General features: G+C 40.8%; 1 non-coding gene across 1 annotated transcript; it reads left to right on the top strand.

The window, feature by feature from the left end:
* The first annotated feature begins 4989 nt into the window (after positions 1-4989).
* On the top strand, positions 4990-5093 carry LOC147493317 (small nucleolar RNA R71). The gene has a single exon (XR_015200630.1). It is a non-coding gene; the product is annotated as a small nucleolar RNA R71 (small nucleolar RNA).
* The last annotated feature ends 651 nt before the right edge of the window (positions 5094-5744 follow it).

Below are 5744 nucleotides of genomic sequence, written 5' to 3'. Positions count from 1 at the left end.
TCGTGAAAATGTTTTAATCGCTGACCGCTAACTTGAAAGGTACTGTTGTCCTTGGGATTTACCAAGGTAATTGCCCCGTAGGGGTGACTTCAAGAACTTAAAAGGACCGCACTAACGGGTTTTAGTTTCCACGGGAAAATATGTAGACGGGAGTTGTAAAGCAAAACCTTTTGTCCGACCACAAACTCTTTGGCGCAAGATATGCTTATCATGAACACGCTTCATATTAGCTTTATAATCCTTCATGAGATCGTAAGAATCGCCACGGATTTCTTCAAGCTCATTTAATTGTAACTGCGTTTGACACCCCTCCTCATCAATATTGAAGTTAAGGCTTTTATAGCCCACGAGCACGGTGCTCTAATTCAACGGGCAAATGACATGGTTTCCCAAATACAAGTCTAAAGGGAGACATACCTATAGGAGTTTTGAAAGCAGTTCTATATGCCCATAAGGCATCCAATAGACGCTTCACCAGTCTTTCCTATCGTGGTTTACTATTGTTTCTAAAATCTTTTTGATTTCCTATTAGAAACTTCTACTTGGCCGCTAGTTTGTGGATGATAAGGAGTTGCTACTTTGTGTGTAACTCCATACTTTTTTTCACTAGGGATGCAACAACTCTGTTGCAAAATGTGTTCCACCATCACTAATGATGGCTTTAGGAATGCCAAACCGACAAAAATATATTCTTTAATAAAAAATACAACGGTCTTATGGTCATTGCTACGGCAAGCTAGGGCCTCTATCCATTTAGACACGTAGTCCACGGCAACTAGAATATAAATATAACCGTGGGAAACAGGGAAAGGGCCCATGAAATCAATACCCCAAACATCAAAAATTTCTACTATCAAGATTGGATTTAATGGCATCATATTACGCTTCGTGATTCGCCCAAGTTGTTGGCAACGAATACACGTCTTGCAATGCACTTGGGCATCCTTAAAAAGGGTAGGCCAATAAAATCCACATTGAAGAACTTTAGCGGCTGTTTTCATTCCACTAAAGTGGCCACCACACTCTTTGTCATGGCAGAACGATAGAACTTCATTATATTCCCACTGGGGAATGCAACGACAAATAATCTGATCCGCACAATACTTAAAAAGGTATGGCTCATCCCAGTAGTATAACTTGACTCTGGCCAAGAACTTTTTACGTTCATTTCTTGTCCAATTATAAGGAATAACATCAGCCGCTAAATAATTTACGATGTCCGCGATACCATGGTGATGAAAAATAGCATACGATGATGCTCATCCGAAAAGAGTCCGTATGGACTCGTCATCACTACTATCGCCATTTGTAAGTCTAGATAAGTGGTCGGCAACTACGCTTTCGACCCTCTTTTGTCCTTTATTTCTAATGTGAACTCTTGCGGGAGAGAAGAATCCATCGGATTAATCTCGCTAGCATCCTTCTTTGCAAGAAGGTACCTAAGGGCTGCATGGTCCGTGTAAACTAAAGTTTTAGAACCAACCAAATAAGGACTAAAATTTATCTAAAGCATAAATGACAGCTAAGAATTCTTTTTCAGTAGTTGAATAATTCCGTTGAGCATCGCTTTATGTTTTACTAGCATAATAAATAACAAAGGGACTTATTATCTAGTTTCATTCCCAAGACAAAGACTAACCGCATAGTCACTAGCATCACACATGAGTTCGAAAGGTTTAGACCAATCAGAGGTCAGATAATAGGTGCAAGGTTTAGGGCTTTTAAGGTTTCAAAAGCCTGTTTTTACGCTTAAAATTAAAATCAAAGATTGCATCCTTCAAAAGCAGGTTAGTTAAAGGCCTAGCTATTTTCAAAAATCTTTAATGAAACGCCTATAAAACCCCTCGCATGGCCTAGAAAGGCTCTAATCTCACCTGGACAGTCCGGGTTTAGGTAGTGGTCGCTATCTTATCTAGTTTGGCTTTATCTACTTCGATGCCATCACTAGATACAATATGACCTAGTACTATGCCCTTTTGACCATGAAATGACACTTTTCCCAAATTTAAAACGAGGCTCTTTTTCACACCGTCAAGACCTTAGACAAAGTTAGACAAACATTCTGAAAGGAGTCTCCATAGATAGAAAAATCATCCATGAACACTTCCATAAAGCTCCACCATGTCACTAAATATATGAAGCATACATCACTGAAGGTACCAGGGCATTACAAAGGCCAAAAGGCATTCGCTTATAGGCATATGTTCCGGGCGGACATGTGAAGGTTGTCTTTTTTGGTCATCAATATCAATAATAATCTGAAAATAGCCAGAGTAGCCATCCGTAAAACAATAAAAGGCATGACCAGCTAGACGCTCTAGCATCCGATCTATAAATGGTAAGGGAAAGTGATCCTTTCGTCATAGCATTTAAACGCCTCAGAATCAATACAGATTCTCCATTTCATAGGACCTTGAGTGACAACATAGTCACCCTTCCCGCTACGCACTATGGTAACTCCCCGATTTCTTAGGAACTACATGAATGGGACTTACCCATTCGCTATCGGAGATTGGGTATATAATACCCGCGATCGAAAGTAATCGCAAGACTTCTTCCCTAACCACCTCTTTCATGGCAGGTTCAAGCGACGCCGAGGTTCGCGAAAGTCTTCGCTATCCTCCAAATGGATAATGATGAGTGCAAACATTAGGGTCAATTCCCTTTAATGTTGGCTAGGGACCAACCAATCGCAGACCGATGTTCCCTAATCACCCTTATTAAACATGTCTCTTCATCCTTAGTTAACAGAGAAGATATAATTATCGGGTGACTACCATCCGGATCAAGTTGAATATATTTTAACTCCGGGAAGAGGTTTAAGCAATCGGGTGTGGACGGAATGTCCATTGATGTTTCATAAGTGTCCTTATTCTTAATGAAGACTTGCTTAGGTAGCAAGTCTTCGTGAATCAGATATGGAGCAACCGACGGTCTACAATTGGTGTGGACTCCGTGATGGTGTTGACTTCTTCTAAGTAGGAGTCATTTACAAAATCTGAAGTTCCAAAAGAAAGGAATTTGTATATATTGTTTTCGTGAAACGGTTGTTAAAATAATCTTGAGCTAAACTCTCGATCATGCTAACCTCCCCATCTACGCATCGATCCGTAACCGCTTCATCATTTTAAAAACATTTACCTCGACGGAAAGATGGCCAAAAGATAAGGACATCTTTCCATCGCGACAATTTATAAGCGCATTGGCAGCTTGCCAAGAAGGGCGCCCTAAGATGATCGGGTACAGAGTCATTAGCTTACCCCTCAGATCGAGGATAACAAAATCAACAGGATAGTAGAAATCCCGAACCTTAACAAGCACGCTTTCCACTACACCTTTAGGATACTTAATTGACCTATCCGCTAATTGCAACGCTATTTTTTGTAGGTTGCATTTCCCGTAGACCTATTTGTTTATACAAGTAATACGGAGTAAGTTAACACTCTTCCCCGTGTCTAATAAGGCGGTCGTCGTGGGGGAATCTCCTAAGGTGCATTTTACAAAGAGGGATCTACTTCAGTGGTCCTTGTACTTAACAATTCCATTATTTCGGATAAAGTCGGAACCGCTCAGCTTAAAAAGGCGCCTTTAGGTATGTTGGTCTTACGCCTCTAGTAGTGCACAACTCTTTAAGAAACTTAGCGTGGTTAGGTAGCTTTTTTAATAGCTTCGAAAAAGGAAGGTTTATCGCTAGATTCTTGAAAACGCTCCTAATTTCCTCAAAGTTTGTATCCCTGGTTAGCATGGCTAATTTTTGAGGGAACGGTGGTTTCGCTCTATATTTTGCATATGGCTCTACTTGCTTTGTAACCTTGTCTTTCGGTTTCTTTGGTTGTGATTTAACTGGTACCTCTACCGTGGTAGGCTCCTCAGTTTCTATTGTGGTATCTAGTTCGATGTCTGGTGTAGGGAGTACTGATGGGGTAACCATAGGCGTAGTTACTTTGTTATCAACCACTCTTCCAGAACGGAGAGTGGTGATGGCATTTAGGTCACCTACGATTGTAGTTTCCGTACTAGAATTACCGCTTACCTCAAAGGCCGTGGTTTGCTTTTTAGGGTTTGGTATTGCTTGTCCCGAAACACGCCTTTGGTTGGCTTTTGGGGCTAACTGTTGTATGCCCCGATTTATGGATTGTAAAATCTGTTGGTTTGATTGAGTCATTGTCCGAAAAGTTGTTGGGTAACTTGTATAAAGGCGCCGATACGATCCGGGTTGTGTAGGTGTAGTAGTCACGGTGGTGTGACCGAACTATCTCTCGCTGATTATTTATGGGTGGGTTGTGATAGTTATTATTATTAACCTAACGATACCTCTTTATTGGTATTATAATTATTATAATTATTCTTCGACCTTGTGCTTGACCTTGTCGTGGTTGCGCTTTGGTTGTTATAATTATTATAATTCCCTTGACCTTGTCCTTGTCCTTGTCCTTGCCTAGGTGGAGCTTGGTTATAATTGTTTGCTTGCCTAACGCTTTGATTATTGTACTGGAGGTGTTACTTGTTGATTATTTCTCCAACCGGGTTGGGATGTTATCTCCAAGGGCGCTAGGAATAAGATAGTTATTAATAGAGTAAACATTATCTTGTTCCGGGTGGTTGTTGTTCATAAGCTAGAGGACAATAATCGCCGTGGTGCTCGACTCAAACAGAAATTACATGGGTTGGAGTTTACATTCATGACGGGATAGGCTTTTGTTGAGCGTAAATAGCCTCTACTTTTTAGTTAGAGATTCGATTAAATTTTAAGTTCGATCGGTTTTCGCCTCAAAAATACCGGCGGCTTTTACCGTTGAAGAAGAACTAGCCGAGCGGGGATATCATCACTACCCCCCCAATTATTATTCCGCTTAGTTTGGTCTTCTAAAATTTGTAAGCCTCCGAGGCTCCTTTTACTTAGGAAACTTCCCCATTCATTATGTCAAGGACTTCTTTATGGTGGTGTAGAAGACCTTTGAAAAGGCACTAACTAACGTGTCTTTAGCTAAGTTATGATGTGGACACTCTATAAGGAGATCGGTGAAACGATTCCATGCCTCGAAAAATGATTCATGAGGATTCCGTCGAAAAAAATGAATCTTGGAAAGCATTTCATCCGCCTTTAGGGGTGGGTAAAATGTTCCATAAACAAATTGAACAAGTTTAGCCCACGAAGTCCACGTAATTAGGCGCTGGGTAGTTAACTAAGACGCCTTTATCGGGCTAATGTGAAAGGGAATCCCTCGGTTTAATTTGTTCCGCACCTACCGTAGGATGATGGAATGTTGTATGGACTTGTTCTATCCTACGATAAAATGATAAGGTTTTTCATGGTCTAACCCATGAAAAACGGGTAACAAATTAAATATGTTTGGGGATTCTAAAATCCCCCAATCGGTCCGCTAGAACGATGCACGATTTAGGGCTATCGCCAAGGCTTTGTAAAAGCCGGAGAGGAGTCTCTTTCTTCACCATTATGTCGTATGGTGTGTGTGATAGTAGTTAGAGGTGTCGGGGGTGGTGTACTAGATAGACTTGTTTGTTGCCGTAATTACGCTTTTGTTGTTTTTGTTCGACTGCATCCTTAATCTCATGCAAGACTAAGTTGAGCTTAACTAAACATGCAACACTCCAAACAATTCTCGATATACTAGTAGAAAACCTCTAACCGAAATGCGAGGTATGGAAGAAAGGAATACCTGATTAAGGCCCTTGCTTCGCTTTTATGAATAGCGCCTTGTTTACGCTTTGTTCGTGTATAT

The sequence above is a fragment of the Coptis chinensis genome, chromosome 6 (assembly GCF_015680905.1).
Source record: "Coptis chinensis isolate HL-2020 chromosome 6, ASM1568090v1, whole genome shotgun sequence".
Classification (NCBI taxonomy): Eukaryota; Viridiplantae; Streptophyta; class Magnoliopsida; order Ranunculales; family Ranunculaceae; genus Coptis; species Coptis chinensis.
Note: the sequence above shows the minus strand (reverse complement) of the source record. Positions and strands in the feature narration are given on the sequence as shown.